This window comes from Haliotis rubra, unplaced genomic scaffold, assembly GCF_003918875.1.
Source record: "Haliotis rubra isolate DU_JTF1 unplaced genomic scaffold, ASM391887v1 Scf295, whole genome shotgun sequence".
Classification (NCBI taxonomy): Eukaryota; Metazoa; Mollusca; class Gastropoda; order Lepetellida; family Haliotidae; genus Haliotis; species Haliotis rubra.
Genome location: NW_025766963.1, coordinates 1,161,711 through 1,181,659, shown reverse-complemented (window position 1 = coordinate 1,181,659; position 19,949 = coordinate 1,161,711). Strand labels below are relative to the sequence as shown.

Sequence of the window (19,949 nt, the reverse complement as noted above, 5' to 3'; positions counted from 1 at the left end):
TGATGAAGTAACTCCTCCCTCATACGGGCACCTGTGAATATGAAGAAAGGTGGTATCTGGTGGCCAAGGGCGTTTCCACATCCTATCAGAGTGTCAACAGAGGAACACTCAGAAGAAATGTCAATAGATGAACTTGAAATCGATCCAACAACATAGGGTGGTGAATGGACTTGATACATGCCTTTCTCATCGACGTTTTAGATGTTTTCTGGGCGCGATTTCAAATCATAATTCGTCAAAACTTTCTCCAGTTTACAGAAATAATTACCGACTTTTTCTTCAGAAGTGGCATAAGCCGTGAGTTCAGTGAGAGATTGTGGCTTGGTAACTTTAACTCTGGCCACCGTCTGAGAAAACCATAAAACCATTGCATTGAGAATGCAGCAGAGTCCTTGCTTTTCTTCCCCAAGCGAAGTCAGTTGCAAGTGAATTGACTTCTGATCTTGTGTAACCATAACCCACTGAAGCCATGTAACTTATGTGCTTTGCCAAACGTGATTCCTCAATTTGACTAAGCAGTGGGGATGGCCCGGAAGTGGTGGAGTCAATGTCAACTTTTGCTGATATGCGATCCCTTATGGTCTGCTCTGGTACAGCAAACATTTTTGATGCTTTATAAACACTTATTTTATCTTCAATTACAGCTTCAAATGCGTTAGTTTTAGATAGTTTTGGCTATAGCGCCTGTATTGTCGCCGAGAAGACTTCTGCAACACGGGGGAAAAAATATGTAAGAGATGACCAATTCGGTTTTCCATAGTTTTTTTATTTCGTCAGCAACATTCCATTAGAGTCACGTGATGTTTATGCTTGGCTTTTCACTCTAGCAGACGATGGTCCGCTTGACAAGTTACGAGCTTTATTTCAAAAGTTATCATCACATTTATGAAGGGTCTGAAAGTGCATTACGTTCTTGGGTAGAATTTTAGTATTTTGACAGACATTCAGGTCACAACTTACCTGAAAGCTGGATATTTCAAACATTTTGTGTCCCGGTTGCCACGGAAGCTTCTGCACTCGAGACGGTGTTTACAGGTGGCGCTGACATCTCCCTGTACGCGAGAAATTACGGGGAAAAGACATACCCCGAAAACATGGGACGCTAAATCCCAAAATTCAATAATACACAAAACATAACACCTCAGCACCCCGTAATACAAATAAATATGAGCGTATTAGTGAAAAAAGAAAAATATTTCAAACTATTGCTTGCAAAAAATTGCACTGGACACTCTCAACATCGTTGGGCTTATGCAATGACATAGCTAGTAGAGATGAAACACCAGTGAGCGCTCGCTGAGCTAGACCACCGTGTTGCCATGCAGGCATCATAGGGCATTTTTTCGAGAACGTGCTTTCTTACAAAATCACAATACATTACGTAAAAGGGTATTATGACGTATTTTTAAAGTTCAATGTTACCCCAGGGCGCTAATTGTAAGTCTAACTGAGACATTTTTCCATTGAAAAAATTAAATATAATGTGATGTTAGTTGACAACAGAGACCACATATATGGTCTCTGGTTGACAAGCATGTGCAAGAAACAGGGTGCTACGGAGTTAGTTGCACTGTAGGAGACTGTACTTGACAATGACAACTGACATGCATTGTAACATCGGTTATCGGTAAGTTGTCAGACGAGAATGGCATATTGACATCAATACAGTGTGACGTAATGCAAAAAGTGTACTTTATCGTCTGAGAAAGTACTGTCGACTCCTATGATCTTTTAGCGAAGCATCGTAGAATCCTCCTTATTGGTACCAATCTCAATGAAATACTACACATTCAGTTACTGTAGATGCCATTTAACCTATGAGTTGTTGCAAAATGTATCTAAAAAGTAAAGTTACCTTTATTTCATTGAGATATATGTCCTATCTGACAGGGGATGATAATGAAATGTAAGATAAGACCACGTTAGATTTCTTAACTCTGAAACAATAAAATTTCCATAAATTACAATAGGAAAGTAGTCAGTCATTATGTCATCACCATGGAGTAACCAATCACAGACATGGAATGCGACATCACACTTGCATTCATATAATACCAGTTATCCCACAGGTAAGTAGGGAATGTGTTTCAGTAGTAATTTGTTGATGTAATTAAAAAACTTGTGAGGATGTCTGAGGGATTTGTTGTATGTTTTGTTTGCCCTTCTGTCTATGTATGATTTCTCTGATTGCAGGAAAAAAGTGTGCAAAAGGTCTTTGGTTTCTTCATATATTGACATATTTTGTATCATACAAAATGATTGTAACTATTAATAGGATTTTGTTTAAATCAGTAAATACAGAAAGTTAGTTGTGCTCCAATGCTTTCAAAGGCCATAGTATGAATTAGGAAATACAGTTCGCTCTACCACCATGTATAGTGTAATAAAACACACTTTTGCCCTGAACTATTATAGTTAAAGCACGAGGACGCTCGCTCATGGTGGTAAAGCGAACTGTATTTCTTTTCAAAGATGCCAAATTTAATACTTTCTAAGGATAATTACGATTAATTTAAGGCAGAAAACAAACGACGGTGTCGGTGACCTAAATTAAGAATCCTCGCACAGGGCTAACTGGCGCGCTGTTCTGTTGATGTCTGCCCCCCTACGTTAAGACGAACGTTACCAGAAAAACAAATGATAAACAGTTTCATGACGGTTTACGTTCGGATTAAGTATCTTCTCTAAATTATTTTAATTACATCTGTGATTAACGTAAACCATGTGAACGTCGCATTTCTACTAGCAACGTATGTTTAGATCAGTACATCCAGACGAAGCTGAGTAGTCAAGCGACATTCCACGATTGCATTGTGGGAATGTAAACATTGCGAACTGTCGAATTGAGACATTTAAAATGTCAGAAAACGTAACCGTATTGTTTCCACCAGTGATGTTAGGTGAGTGAAGCAACTGCAAACCAAGAAACGGGATGCAACGCAGTAGTTTACTGTAGGAGGCTGTACGAGGCGATGGCAACTGACATGCATCGTGACGTCGCTTACATTGTGATGTAATGTAAAATGGTTCGATTACGAGGGGCACACTAGAATGGTGCAGTGACGGGATAACGTCATTCAGTTGTTACGTCATCCAAAAACTATACCTTTTTTGTCTGATAATGTTTTGTTTTTCGATTGTTCTAACCGCTAGGCATCTTAGAATGCCACATCAAATAGGTTGAATGGTTTGTAATGCAGTCAATTTCCTTCCAGATCTGAAAGACATCGTAACAAGTTTGTGACGTCCTTCAACAACCTCAGTATGTCAGCCAACAGTAATGTCATATCTCCAGAAAGCCATCATCTGAATGCCGCAACAGAGGATCCTCTCAGTAAACAAATTACATGCTGACCTTGACCTCGGCATAGCAAAACACTTAAAAGCAGGTAGGAATCCCTTAAACATTTTTTTTCCCTTAACTGTATGAGAGATGCTGGAGACTAGGGTAAAACAGTACATCGGTATTAGTAGAACCATGGTATTTTGCCTTCAGTTCGGTATACCGCAATGCAATCCCAAAATTTGGTGTTTTCGTACCGTCCTTTTGTTACCCTTGTTAAACCTTTTCTAAAATGCCTAGAAATCGAGTCATTTTGTCAAAATCTATGCCGCCATTTTCCCGGAAGTAAGTTCGAGTTCGCCTCAAGTCGTCTACTTACAAGCAGAGACCATCCAGTCAGCAAGACAGCAACTGCAGATAACAGATAAGTTGCTGGGTTCCATTTCTTTATCAGTTATTTCAAACCAGACAAACAACAGAACAGCGGAACAATGTATAAAAGACAATTTTATCATAAATACAGTCATGTACTTACCATGTTTGCTGTGATGCAACACATCACCTTATAACGCGGTAAACACTGCCATCCAAAAACGTATGATGACAGAAAACACATAATAGAACGATCGTCCTTGATTTCAATTTATTTGATTACAGTTAATGCCATTTTCCTCCATTAAAACTGTTTACAGTAACATCAGAGAAAACGTGTGTGAAATGGCATCACCTCATTCTATACGTGTACCACTTCCGCTTACCATGTTCATGAGGGTCCGCTTTTTGAGCCTACTGCGGTAGCACCAATTTCACATTATTCACAGCAATCACATTTAAACTGATTACCGGCTCGTCATCCATGGGCCCCTAGACCTGCGTTATTGACTCATTCAAGTCAATTAAACGCCAACAGTTTGTTTTTCAGTGTTCAAATTAACTTTTTTTGGCAAGTAGCAAGTACTTGCTACCTGGTTTAAAAGTAGGTTGCAAAATCCCTTACCTGATAGCAGCATTCTTCCGTATTGCTGTTAATACCACACTCCCAGTCCCCTTCCAGTCACATTACTGTCTTTGGCCATATGGAACTGTATTAGGTCTCCTGGCCCTCTCTCGACTCAACAACCACCTGTTCACTAGTGGTCTAGGATCAAATTCTCTGAAAGTCTGTGGGCCTGCAAGTTTGATTCTCATCAAGTCATCAAGGGTATCTGTCTGCAATCTACATACCAAGTCTGTTTTGATTTTCTTCATAGCAGAAAACTCCCTTTCACAGCAAGCAGTTGAAAGGCTAAAGTTCAACAAGAAATATCACCTTGATGATGGCGTTGTAGTCATTCCTGTCCGGGGCTGTGTGAAATATTCTTTGCCATAGAGCATTTGGATGTAGGTTTTTCAACACATAACTGATGTTCACAAGAACCTTCAATTCAGCCCATTGGTTCTGGACATGGTTGTCATAATTATTTGTGACACGTCATCGCGTCTATCTGGTGCTTTTTGTTGTTGACGATGTCACGCGACTAGTGATTTCTTCTGTACGATCGCTTTGCAGTACTAATAACAATGTGTTGCAATTTGTGTTATTTATATTTTCCAATGTTGCTGCATGGCTTTTATGTTTTGCTTTGCATTACATCGTCCTTGTTTTAATTTTTTACTGTTACATTATGTTCTGGTATATTACACATATATACATTACATACGTGTACGACCCATGAAGGTCCAGATTAGAATATTGATCTTCAGTAACCCATGCTTGTCGTAAGAGGCAACTAACGGGATCGGGTGTTCAGGCTCGCTGACTTGGTTGACACATGTCATCGGTTCCCAATTGCGCAGATCAATGCTCATGCTATTGATCACTGGATTGTCTGGTCCAGACTTGATTATTTACAGACTGCTGCCATATAGCTGGAATATTGCTGAGAGCGGCATAAAACTAAACTCACTCACTCACATACGTAGATACACACAACAAGGCTCATGGCGACCAAGGTTGTGTTTCTGCCTGGGTTTATGCACATTCAGGCACACAGATTTTATGTTTTTCACTGATCTGCTTCAGGCAGGGATAATATTTGGGTCAGGATCCCATCCAAAATGTTTAAGCCACAATCTCTTAAGAGGTAAAAAAGGCTAGGTTTCTAAGGAAACTCTTTCCTCTTCCCCAACCTACATCTCCCCCACAAACAATGTTGCTGCAACGCTAACGATTGATTTCTCAGACATGGTGTCCAGGCTCTGCAAGGAGCTTGGTGCCCGGTTTATGGGTACAGATGGCACCGGCGCATCTGTTGGGGGAGGTCCAGACCCAAGCTCTGGCTCGTGGAAGGGTCCGACCTCCGGTTCCGGGGACTCTCTGAACCTAGGGACTCGCAACGATCCTTGCTTCGGTCCGGTACAGCGCAGATCCCCGGCGCTGGCTGTTGAAGGTGATGGAGCTGCCAGTCACCTCGAAACTCCGAGGTCTACCCAAGTACCAGGGGAACCCTGCATAGTCAGGCTACTCCCATGTGTCTCGGGACCGGGATTCGGACTCACTGAACCAGATCCCCCGGTGCCGATAGCTCAGGTTTTGGCCTGATGTCTATCATATGTATATATATATACAGTACAGCCAGAAATTATTGAGAATTTAAAGATTGTAATTTTTTATTTTTTTTCACTCATTACTCACGTATTAAATGTGAATACATGATGAACGTAGCAGAACATAACTCCAGATTCAAAGACAGGTGAACAGTTAGTATTTTGTCAAGTAACCATGGGCAGCACTGCAGGCTTCAATGCGGCGGGGCATACTACTGATCAAAGAAGTTAGAAAGTCGTGGTCCATGCTGTCCCAATATCGGACCACCTCTTCTTTCATTTCATTCTGGTGTCCCCCGCCGTGATATTGCTGGAATATTGCTAAAAGCGGCGTAAAACTAAACTCAGTCAGTCAGTCTTTCATTTCAGCAATATTTGTCAGATTTTTCTTATTGACACTTTCCTTCATAAGTCCCCAAACATTTTCTATTGGAGTTAGCCAAAGGGCTATAGCTTGGCCAATCTAATAATGTCATATTTTGGGTCCGAAACCAGGCCTGTGAATGCTTTGAACGATGTTTTGGTTCGTTGTCCTGCTGGAAAATCAAAAAATTTCCATAGAACACATGAGCAGATGGAAGTAAATGTCCCTCGAGAATATCTGTGTACCGCTCACTGTTCATATTCCCTTCAAATACACAGAGGGGCGTTGCCCCTAACACAGATATGCCACCCCACAAGTTAAATTTCGGACTGTACTTTGGGCGCTGATACAAAGGTTTTTCAGTTTGTTTGGTCCAGAATTTCAGTGTATTAGTAAACAGCCGCACAGAACTTTCATCTGAGAAAATCACATTGTCCCAGTTAAAATTTCTATGCTGTAAGCACCAGTTCAACCTTCGCTCCTTTTGTTCAGGTTTCATGATCGGTGCTGGAATTCCTTGACTTTTCTGCCAACCCATTGCATGCAGCTCAGTTCTAATTGTCTCCTTACAGACAGCCACAGTTCCTCTATCAATCATATCCAGCTTTAAGTTTTCTAAACTCCTTCATTTGTTTTTAGAAACAAGAATACCAAGCCGCCTCCTGTCACCGACAGTCAATTTTCTGGGCCTACCTGGTGCTCAATGCCATATCCATTTGCAATATTTTTCAAAACACGATAAACAGTGGACAAAGGGATGCCTGTTCTACTTGAAATCACTTTAGCTGATCTGATGTCCTTGTTATAATACTCTAAAATCAACTTCCTCTTCTAAATCATCCATACTGAGGATCACTGAAAATGTCGTCTGCTAGCAAGTAAACAAAGGGGGGATAACTCTTCACAAACTAATGAAAAAGGATTAACGGAGTTGTCTCACTTGAATGAAACCAAGCACATGATAGCTGGTCAAGGTTGTTTATACTAGAAATCCAATTAAACATATTCTTAAAATTCTCAATAATTTCTGGTCATACTACCACGCCGAAGACCCGGGTTTGAATCCCCACATGGGCACAATGTGTGAAGCCCATTTCTGGTGTCCCCCGCCGTGATGTTGCTGGAATATTGCTTAAAGCGGCGTAAAACCAAACTCAGTCAGTCAGTCAGCCAGTCCTTGTACATACTGAATACAGTCTGAAACTTACTTCACTCTTTGTTCTCCTTTGTCACACACTAGGGCATTGGATACAGCCACCAGGCGTGGCTTCCTCATACACCTTGAGGCATATATTGTATTATGATGCAGAAGTGATCGCCACTCATGCTTACTGTCCTCTACTCTTCCGGAGCAATTACGTCAGTGAAGTGTGAATTACCGAATTCCAGTGAATTTCGATGCGTTCTGCTCCTAAGTTGCTGGACACATCTTTGACTAAGCTTAGGCAAAGGAACAAGGGTCATTCGATGTTGTTTGGAACTGAACGTTAAAATAGTGAGCTTTCCGAGTCGGTTCCCCTTTCACCTTCTAATCAGTGGTCTCTGTGGGGGCAGTCTCGAAGCAGAGGCTGGCCAGATCAAGGTAAGAGACTTTTACTAGGGCTTTCTGTAATTCGCAGTGAGGCGAGGTTTAGTAAGTACACCTCGTTTGATAGGGCTACGTCATTTTGTCTTCGCACAATGGTTGTGGCAGGAAAACCGCATTACTCTTGGAGTGCCCATCTCCCTGGGAGTTTTGTGCTTTGCAAGCCAAGGGCTTCCAGAGAACCCACCACAAGTATAGGAGTTATGTAATCTTAGGATTTGTAACAATCCCTTGTGCATCGCTGTCTCTGGCTGTTAAACAGTAGTGGAGTGAGCTGCATGCTTCTCAGGAGATACAGAGACTGTCCAATAAGGGGAGCAGATGGAGTGCAAGGGCGATTGCACAAGACAGGCCTTGGATTTTGTTTGCAGTTCGTTTCCACTTAGTTGGTCGAATTAAAGAGAGAGAGTACAAGACGTGAGATAGGATAAGTATATTAAAATACAATTTATAGTTAAAATTTCCAATTCCTTTGAATTGGACCTCTTCAAAAGACATCCTTTCCACATATATCTAATTTTCTTTTAGAAAACCCTATCCTCTGTGCATGCAACTACGCATGGTTAAAATGGGTTTTTTGAGGCCCTTACAAACCCTGAGTGTCCCTGAACCACATTATTTTCACAACTGCCTTGTGAAGTGCTAAAGCTCTAGCAAGTCTAGATTCCCTCAGGTATAGGTGTATCTGTTATCATAGATCTGCAAGAAAACTAACTCACTTTAGGGGTCAGGTTACAAAGTAAACATATCTACCTGCCATGGCTGGCCAGACAAACATCTTGCCTCACATTTTCATCTGTCAACTCTTAATTAACAAGCACATGGTCAACCAGGTCTACATTGTACGTTTTCATGGACTATATCGGATCCGTGGCACGTTTTCTGCTGTCTCCCTCGTATTCTCCCGGCTGGTACAAGTACCTAACGCTGACCCGGTCCGGTAAGTTTTTCTCTGTATTATCGAGACGCGCTGCTGACGATGACGATTCGACAGATTTCATTTTGATGGCTTCGACGGGTCTCCTGCCCACGAGTCTGGTGACTTCGTTGTTGATGGCAGCCACCACTTGAGGTAAGCGTACGACCCATTCTGTGTTTCTGTTTCCGGGATCCATTAAATCCTGCGAGTATTGGTGTGAGAACAGACGTTTGGCTAAGGTGCGATTGAATCTCTTGACTATGGCTTGGCTACAGTGAGCTCCCCGCCACACCTCGTCTCACCTGGACTTTGTGCTTGGCCAGCAGCTGCGACACGGCTCCCATGAACTCACGTCTGGGATCGACTTGCAATACGGTAGGTCATGTCAAGCGACTGCGTTTGTATATGCGTTCAAAGGCTTTGGCAACTTCGTTCGAATCTTTCTTTGTCAACGGTTCGGCTTCCTTGTAGCGACTGTCGACGTCGACGACGGTCAGGGCGTACTTGTAGGTTTTGCGTCTCACCCTGTCGTGAGGGAGAAACAGGAGGTCGGCTTGGTGGACGCGATTCGGCGTTGAAATGTCAAATTTTCTTCCCTGGATGTACCGAGGCGTCGGTAGGTAGACTTGCCAGATGGCTTGTTTTTTAAGCCAAGCTTTGGCGACGTCTTCCGAGACTCGAGCGGCTTTGGCGAGTTTCGGCATGGCGTCCGCGCTTTCCAGTACCCGCGTGGGCTGTAATAAATTTTCTCCATGATGTATGTATTGAGTGCTTTTTAATTATTTCATCTGTGCGTGTGTCCGTACGCGTATAAATCACTGTACAAGCTTTAATGTGTGTTTTCATATATGTGTTTTCCTATCATTGTTTTCATAAGTGGCTTCCAATCATCCTATCATGCTTATCCTTTTCATTGTACAGTCAGCTCTCGTTAATCCGACACTCATTAATCCGACAATCACGTTAATCCGACAAAAAATTAGGGCACCATTTAAAACAGTGATAATTACTCTCGTTAATCCGTTTTTTTCGCATTCCGACTCCGACACACCAATCTAGCAACTGATTATTGTAAATACATTGTAAAAACATTCGTTAATCCGACAATCAACACAGCCGGTCGGATGATCCGACCGTATACAAACAATCACACGTGAGTGGTAATTAGCGTGTGCGGGTGCCTTACTGGCTACTTGACACTGACGTCGGTGAACATCACACTTGTTAATTAGGAACACAGGTTAATTAATTGAGACGATTTAATCAAGAAATAACAGTAGAGCGAGCTGTATAAAATGTTTACAACCGACATGAGTTTTCATCACAAGATGTTTGTAGAAGTTATGCCCATTGATCAAGAAATAAATCTCCTTTGGAAGAAAGTCAAACCCCGGACAACACAACAAGAAGTCATCACTTTTGCGGAGCAGAAGTTTGGTGTGAAGATTGGACGATTAACCGTATCTGACCTCCTGAAGCAGTCTGATTAGTGGTTGAGCGTCTCTACGACTGATTCCAATGCTTCAAGCTATCTGAGGCCAAAACATCGTTGAACTCTTTGCAAACATTTCTGACACACTACTTAGACGTGTTTGATGTTAATGACCATCAAAGACTTTTTCAAGTTATAAATTATATATGTTATGATACACGCCTGATTGTACATTAGACGTCCACATGCTATTATGGAATTAGTTGTATGGAAACTGTAACATATTCAACATCCGGGTCATAATGGCAGCTGTTATGCGGTAAAAACAAACGTGAGTTTTGTGCCAATGTGGTCATGAAATAGATATGAAACGGTTCGCTTATGTGATTATATATGTATGTTATGCCATCTACGAATGTTAATAAATGATAACAAGTGTGTATTGTTAGTATTTTTTATTTCTGTGAATCTTTTTACGTACGATGAAAATAACTAGATCTACCATTTCTGATATGCATGCAACAGTATGACGATCATGACATTTAGTAAACATTGATATTTTCACACAAATACATTAATCCGACATTTTCATTAATCCGACATTTCCGTTAATCCGACATATTTCTCTGCAACCACAAGTGTCGGATTAACGAGAGCTGACTGTATAAACATTCTGTACATCCATTGCATAAACATACCACTTAATCTCTTTGAACTCTGCAAATCTCAATCGAAACACATCACTTTCTCTGTACATCTCAATCGGTAATACTATCTCACTGGCTTCCTGTACATACTATATATTTTGCTCGTACCATTTTCTGTCATTCACCTGATGAAGGGTCAAGAAGTAGCCCAGAAACGTTGTGTTGTAAATATTAAAGAAGTTGTAAATCCATTCCATACGTTGTTATGTTCAAAAGTCTCGTGTGCTCATCACAGATGAAAACCGATTCAATTTGTCCTTCCATCATGGTCGGTAGAGGATTTATCATCGCAATGGACTGCGAATCACAAATGTGGTCACGCATGACCAATTTGGAGGATGGTCGGTCATTGTTTGGACAGGGATAACTCCTACCGGACGTACTTCACTGCATATGGTCAACGGTAATCTTACCGGACAGTGTTATCGGAATGAGATTCTGGCTCCTATAGCAGTACCATTTCTGAGAAGCTATGCATGGCTTTATGGTTGACCCTCTTTACTATAAGACAATAACGCTAGGCCTCAATGGGCCAGGATGGTCATGGAATTCCTTAGGCAGCAGGGTGTAGAGCGTATGGAGTGGCCAATTGATCATGCCTGGAATGAACTTGGTCAACGTGTATACACACATCACCCAGCACCAGTGGATCTCCCAGAACTCGCAGAGATCTTGTAGAGGAATAGAATGTGATTGAGCAAGCTTTCTTTATGAACTTGATAAGGGGCATGAGAACAAGGTGCACCTGTGTCTTGGACGCGCTAGGAGGGTACACAAGAAATTGAATGACTGAGTGCTTCATGTTTGTCATTTTCATTTTGGGTGGTTAGTCTGTACAACTGATGTTTGCTAGCGCGCTGTTTGAACTTTTTGTCTGTATGTCAAGATGTGTCACATTTGTAAACACATTAAACATTACGATGACATTCTTAGTTCTATTATTTCTGAGAAACTTTTCTTTACATTTGCTATATATCATTTGACCCTTTATTAATGACCCCTAGTATATGTTACTATTTAGTCTAAGTTCATTTTGTTGCATAAATACTGGCTTGCGACGCAATAACAAAAATATCAGGTAGATAACAAATAGTTATCAATATGTTTGACATGCGTAACAGGTCTGCATTTGATTTAAGCCCAAATAAATTATTACAATCAAGAAAGTACTAATAATCTGACCTTACTATGGAGGCATCATCATGGAGCAGCCAATCAGGAACCTGAAAATGTATCTCACAAATATATTTGATACCAGATTTCCTCACACACAGGTGTGTAAAAAACAAACTGATCAGTCACTAAGAGCATCCACAGCTCACAAAATGTATCTTCATCAAATGAAGAAGCCACTATTGTCCTTTGCAGCTTCATCCTACTACAGTCATCCCTAGCAATAATGCTCTTTGCAATACCACGAATTTGGTTAAAACGCAGGGTAATCTGTGGCTCCCATAGAAATAAAAGCAAATACACATCTTCACGTCATTGGGAATAGCATATAACCAAATGTGCTGTTTTGCTCAAGTTAATCGTGTTGTTCACCCCTGATGATGCAACATAGTTTTCAGTGGGCATAATACACGAAACAGCAGTTATGCTATGCACATGGAAAATATGATTTTACTTGACCTTAATGCTATGTTATGTGTATAATGCTGGTGCCTCATAACGCGGGTGGTCATCCATGGGCCCTAAGACATGAGTTACAGCGAGGGATGACTGTATCAACAAGGATTGCCACAACATAGTTAATCTTGTTGCGTTAGTTCAGTGTTCTAGTTGAGTCAGTCAGGTACAAGGATCTTGATGTTCTCAACAAGCTGTTGTATACATATACATTTATCAGTTCCTATATCAGACAGGTCATCAGAGCAAAAGTTGACATAGCATGGAATAGTCATGATTCTTTTCATGGCCTAGTCTGGAAACACACAGCATATTTCTCAACAGTCAACCTGTTTTCTCACAGACTATATTTGCAGACCACTGAATTCAAAACAATGGACAGATGCATCAGGTTAGACCTGGCCATTATGCATTTTGGTATTGACTCATATATAAACAACCTTGTAACAACCCGATTTCAATATAATTTAATTCTCCAAATGTGAAGTTTCTTTTTTTATCCCCCGCAACACGTTTTGCGGGGGGGGTATTAAAATGGACTCCGTCTGTGCGTCCGTCCGTCCGTCCGTGCGTGCACATTTGTCTTTTCCGGAGCAGAACTCTAAAACCATTCAATATTTCTTCACCAAACTTGGCACATACATGGATCTGGTGGTGTACTGGTGCCTTTTGGTAGTTTTGGAATTCTGAATTAAATATTTTTGGCGTTTCCATGGCAACAAGTTCGACTTTGACTGAAATTGGTGGTAGTGCTCTTTTCCGGAGCAGAACTCTAAAACTGTTCACCATTTCTTTACCAAACTTGGCACATAGATAGATCTGGTGGTGTACTTGTGCCTTTTGGTAGTTTTGGAATTCTGAATAAAATATTTTTGGCGTTTCCATGGCAACAAGTTTGACTTAGCCTGAAATTGTAGTAGTGCTCTTTTCCGGAGCTGAACTCTAAAACTGTTCACTATTTCTTCACCAAACTTGGCACATAGATAGATCTGGTGGTGTACTTGTGCCTTTTGGTAGTTTTGGAATTCTGAATAAAATATTTTTGGCGTTTCCATGGCAACAAGTTTGACTTAAACTGAAATTAGTGGTAGTGCTCTTTTCCGGAGCAGAACTCTAAAACCGTTCAATGTCTCTTCACCAAACTTGGCACATAGATAGATCTGGTGGTGTAGTGGTGCCTTTTGGTAGTTTTGGAATTCTGAATAAAATATTTTTGGCGTTTCCATGGCAACAATTTCGACTTAGACTGAAATTGGTGATAGTGCTCTTTTCCGTGGCAGAACTCTAAAACCGTTCAATATTTCTTCACCAAACTTGGCACATAGACAGATCTGGTGGTGTACTGGTGCCTTTTGGTAGTTTTGGAATTCTGAATAAAATATTTTTGGCGTTTCCATGGCAAGAAGTTTGACTTAGACTGAAATTGGTGATAGTGCTCCTTTCTGGAGCAGAACTTTCAAAACCTTTCAATACTCTCCTTCCACTTTTCTATATACACACCTAAATATTTGACATAATCATAACTCGTAGACATAATCATGAAGAGTATTTTGCCATTGAGGGGGATATTGATGACTTTGTCTTCTTGTTGTTCAGTATTTAATACCTGTGCATAAACCTGAAAGTTAGCCATGGTGCCTTTATAGAAAGTTATCATTGGTCTCTGAAAATGTGATTCTGAATTCTATTTCTTGCAGCTCCTCATGGTGATATGATGCCTGTGGTCAAGCAAACAGAAGAATCATCTCTCAGCACTTCCTTTGCAAGGGACCCGTGAAGATCCGGGGTAGAATAGGTCTTCAGCAACTCATGCTTGCCACAAAAGGCAACTATGCTTGTTGTAAGAGGTGACTAACGGGATCGGGTGGTCAGGCTCGCTGACTTGGTTGACACATGTCACCGGTTCCTAATTGCGCAGATTGATGTTCATGCTGTTGATCACTGGATTGTCTGGTACCAGCCCTCAGAAAGGTTGAATAGATCCACTCTATTCATTTTTTGTACAGTTTGTCATCGTCTTCTACTCTTAGTCAGACCGCCGCCATATAGCTGGAATATTTCTGAGTGCGGCGTAAAACTAAACTCACTCACTCCTTTGCCAGGTCTTCTGCAGATTATAATGACTATCTGAAGAGGAAATATTGTTTTTACTGATCATGCATTATGGCACTGATAATATCATGCTGCCATTATTTACAACCAACTGAACTTTAAATTGTTAATTTGATGAACAGCTTTTATGGCACAACTGAACATTTGAGATACATGTGTTCAAAATGAAATGTATTGTTCTCATATGTTTAGCTACTATTGGAACTTGATATGTTCCTGTTTCTTGCTCAGTTAACTTGAATTCTAATCATCTTCTGAGTGTCACAGGCTACAATTTGTTTGTCACTAACACTGCGCCATACTTTCCAGCACTTGTGGTCTGACAGTTACATCCTGGGCTTTGACACATGTAGTCCCTGCAAATGATGCAGAGGCAGGTCACGTGACTGCCCTCTATAAAAACTGCATGTGCCAAAGGCCCAGCACACATCATGTCAGGCAACAACTGTGTTGTTATGATCCACAGGTATGTTGTAAATTTGGAAGGATTGTATTACTTAATCATGCAAAGGTATAAAGTATATTCAAGATAATTCTAAACAATGTTATGGGCCAACTGCCAGCAATAACATTAATCGTTTAAAATACAATGTAATTCCCTAGAATATATTTTGAGTATTTAATAATTGGTTAACATGTATATGGTCCGTGTAAAAGACATGCCATGTCAGGCAACAACTGTACCATGTTGTTATGATCCACAAGTTTCGTTCATAAAATAGCATGCATCAGCCAGTATGGACGTAGTTCCTGCGACATGAGAATCGACTGGCACATAGTCAGCGCCTCGTCCATCTGTCCATATGTAATCACTTCGTTTCCGGAGCACAACTCAAAAACTCTTCACTATCTTTCAACAAGAATTGGTAGATATATCAAACAGAGCCTAAATTTGTGTATTTTGCTATTTACAGATTTCTCAATTTCCATGGCTTAAGTCTGAAAAAGGGATGGATTTCGTTTCAAAAGAGTAAAACAAAAATGCTCAATAACTATCAATAAAACTTGACAGATATATCAAACAGATCTTGAAGTAGTGCCTTTTGCTATTTGCAGATTTTGGGCATTTTTATTTTATGATTTAATAGCCTAAACATGGAATTAGTCTTAAAAAAAATAAAGTAACTGTCAGATGATTTGTTCTTTCAAATTTGTGGGGGCCATGAAGAGTATTTTACCATTGCAGGGGACAATAATGACTGTCTTCTTGCTACCTTGATTGTTAATATTGGATGAAAATGATGCCGCCTTTTGGTTTTGTTTACAGCTGGATGGACACGAATAATCCTTATATGGATAATCCAAATACTTCATAAGTGTTAATAAACACTATATCATTTGTTATTTTTTTTATTTTTTGGGGGGCTGGGGGGATGCACAACCAGTAATGGCCTATTGTCCATTAATCTGACCATTAACTTTTCACCTTTTGAACTTACTTCATTTCAGGTTAATGGTGCTTCATTTCAACTTTTACATTTTCAATAATTCATCTGTAAAATGTGCATACTCAGAGAATTCTGATCTGATTGTAACCATGACCACGTCAGTATAATTGCCACACACACCATTCCCACCTTGACAACTATCAACAAGACCAATTGACAATGTAATAGTAACGATAATAATAATAATTCATATATATAGCCCCTAGTATTCATCTTACTAGTTGCTCACTGGACGCTGTATTCAGAATCTGATTATCATTACCCTAGATAACCCAAGCTATTGGCCGCTAGAAGGGTATAGTCATATGACTTTATCCAAACCGGTACCCATTATCTGCTTGGTGAACAGAGGCAATTTTGAACAAACTCACTTGCCTTAGGTGAGACCTTCGTTGTGGAGCCAAACACGGTCACCCATCCTAGGACTCTCCGACCTTGACGTTCCTTAACTTCTAATGATTCGTGACCTGAGCGTTATGCACAGGATAACACACCACCACTCAAATTGCATGGTAGTTAGCATATTTCTATCTTTTCACCCCAATACAGTGGTCAGGGGTCACAGTTACAGAGTTAGGAATATTGAAAGGATTTTCTTTGTCTTTGTGTAGGGTTAGCATATCTTTTTACAGAACAGAAATGTTCAACAGGGTCCGGGTCAAGTGATAGAGTGAGCAATTCTTTTTTTTTTCGTTTACTTTGTAGATATCATTAATATGTTTTTTATCTTTATATCCAATAAGAATTTTGACTAAGGTCTTAGTGAGGGGTCACGGTTACAGCGTTAGGGATATTAAAAGGATTTCTTTGTGTAACAATAGCATATTTTAATCTTTTTACCAAACCGAAATGTCAGGGTCACGGTTAAGGCCCAGAGTCAAGCAATAGAGTTAGCCATTTTAAGGTTTCCTTTGTGTATCATTAGCATGTTGTCATCTTTTGCCATACAGAAATTATCAACAGGGTCAAGGTCAAGGGTCAGGCTCAAGTGATAAAGTGAGCTATTTCATTTTTATCCCACCGGCATATAATGCGGTGGGATATAGTCGTCGCCTCGTCCGTCTGTCCGTCCGTCCGTCCGTCCGTCCGTCCGTAATCATTTTGTTTCCGGACCATAACTCAAAGACCGTTCGATATTTTTTAACCAAAATTGGTAGATATGTCAAAAATAACCTAAGGTGGTGCCTTTTGCTATTTACAGATAATTGTCATTTTTATTTTTCTCGGTTTCCATGGAAACGTTTTGGACTTAGTCTTAAAGAAGGGTGGGCTTCGTTTCCGGAGCATAACTCAAGAACCATTCAATATTTTTCAACAAAACTTGGTAGATATATCAAACAGATCCTAAAGTTGTGCCTTTTGCTATTTACAGATTTTTGGCATTTTATTTTTCCGGTTTCCATGGAAACAATTCAGACTTAGTCCCAAAAGTGAGGGGTGGGCCGTTTCGGAGCATAACTCAAGAACCGTTCAATATTTTTCAACAAAAGTTGGTAGATATATCAAACAGAACCATGAGGGGTGCCTTTTGGTATTTGCAGATTTTTGTCATTTTTATTTTTCCCGGTTTCTATGGAAACATTTTGGTCTTAGTCTCAAAAAGTAAGGATTGCTTTCGTTTCCGGAGCATAACTCAAGAACCATTCAATATTTTTCAACAAAACTTGGTAGATATATCAAACAGATCCTAAAGTTGTGCCTTTTGCTATTTGCAGATTTTTGGTATTTTTATTTTTCCCGGTTTCCATGGAAACGATTCGGACTTAATCCCAAAAGTGAGGGGTGGGCTTCGTTTCCGGAGCATAACTCAAGAACCGTTCAATATTTTTCAACAAAACTTGGTAGATGTATGAAACAGAACCTTAAGTGGTGCCTTTTGCTATTTGCAGATTTTTGGCATTTTTATTTTTCTTGGTTTCCATGGAAACATTTTGGACTTAGTCTCAAAAAGTAAGGATTGCTTTCGTTTCCGGAGCACAACTCAAAAACCGTATAATATTTTTCAACAAAACTTGGTAGATATATCAAACAGATCCTAAAGTTGTGCCTTTTGCTATTTACAGATTTTTGGCATTTTATTTTTCCGGTTTCCATGGAAATGATTCGGACTTAATCCCAAAAGTGAGGGGTGGGCTTCGCTTTCGGAGCATAACTCAAGAACCGTTCAATATTTTTCAACAAGACTTGGTAGATATATCAAACAGAACCTTAAGTGGTGCCTTTTGCTATTTGCAGATTTTGGTATTTTATTTTTCCGGTTTCCATGGAAACGATTCGGACTTAATCCCAAAAGTGAGGGGTGGGCTTCGTTTCCGGAGCATAACTCAAGAACCGTTCAATATTTTTCAACAAAACTTGGTAGATGTATGAAACAGAACCTTAAGTGGTGCCTTTTGCTATTTGCAGATTTTTGGCATTTTTATTTTTCCCGGTTTCCATGGAAACGATTCGGACTTCATCCCAAAAGTGAGGGGTGGGCTTCGTTTCCGGAGCACAACTCAAAAACCTCTCTATATCTTTCAGCAAAACTTGGCAGATATGTGAGGCAGATCTTGAAGTTGTGCCTTTTGCTATTTGCAGATATTTGTGATTTATTATTTTCTCGGTTTCCATGGAAATGATTCGGACTTAGTCTCAAAAAGGAAGGGATGGGTTTCGTTTCCGGAACACAACTGGAAAACTTCTTAATATCTTTCAGCAAAACTTGGCAGATATGTCAGGCAGATGCCAAAGTGGTGCCTTTTGCTATTTGCAGATATTTGTGATTTATTATTTTCTCAGTTTCCATGAAAACAATTTGGACTTAGTCTCAAAAGGGAGGGGTAGGTTTTGTTTCCAGAGCACAACGCGAAAACTTCTTAATATCTTTCAGCAAAACTTGGCAGATATGTGAGGCAGATCCCAAAGTGGTGCCTTTTGCTATTTGCAGATTTTTGTCATTTATTTTTTTCATGATTTCCATGGAAACGATTTGCACTTAGTCTAAAATCAAGCTGGACTTTAAGTAACTGTCAGATGATTTGTTCTTTCAAAGATATGGGGGCCGGGGGGATATGTCATCTTCTGATGACTCTTGTTTTATTTTTTTAAGGCTTCATTAATATGGTTTATTATCCCACCGGCATGTAATGCGGTGGGATATAGTCGTCGCCTCGTCCGTCTGTCCGCCCGTAATCATTTTGTTTCCGGAGCATAACTCCAAGACCGTTCGATATTTTTCAGCAAAAATTGGTAGATATGTCAAAGATAGACTAAGGCGGTGCCTTTTGCTATTTACAGATTATTGTCATTTTTATTTTTCTCGGTTTCCATGGAAACGTTTTGGACTTAGTCTTAAAGAAGGGTTGGCTTCGTTTCCGGAGCATAACTCAAAAACCGTTCAATATTTTTCAACAAGACTTGGTAGATATATCAAACAGAACCTTAAGTGGTGCCTTTTGCTATTTGCAGATTTTTGGCATTTTTATTTTTCTTGGTTTCCATGGAAACGTTTTGGACTTAGTCTTAAAGAAGGATTGCTTTCGTTTCCGGAGCACAACTCAAAAACCGTATAATATTTTTCAACAAAACTTGGCAGATATGTCAAACAGATCCAAAAGTTGTGCCTTTTGCTATTTGCAGATTTTTGGCATTTTTATTTTTCCCGGTTTCCATGGAAACGATTCGGAGTTAGTCCCAAAAGTGAGGGGTGGGCTTCGTTTCCGGAGCACAACTCGAAAACTTCTCAATATCTTTCAGCAAAACTTGGCAGATATGCGAGGCAGATCTTGAAGTGGTGCCTTTTGCTACTTGCAGATTTTTATCCCCCGCAACGCGTTTGGCGGGGGGTATTAAAATGGACTCCATCCGTGCGTCGCGTGCGTCCGTCCGTCCATGCACATTTG

At 40.2% G+C, this 19,949-nt stretch overlaps 1 long non-coding RNA gene across 1 annotated transcript; it reads left to right on the top strand.

Moving 5' to 3' along the window:
- The first annotated feature begins 2,778 nt into the window (after window positions 1-2,778).
- Window positions 2,779-15,954, top strand: LOC124282202. The gene is made up of 3 exons (XR_006900094.1): window positions 2,779-2,900; window positions 3,216-3,389; window positions 14,203-15,954. It is a non-coding gene; the product is annotated as an uncharacterized LOC124282202 (long non-coding RNA).
- The last annotated feature ends 3,995 nt before the right edge of the window (window positions 15,955-19,949 follow it).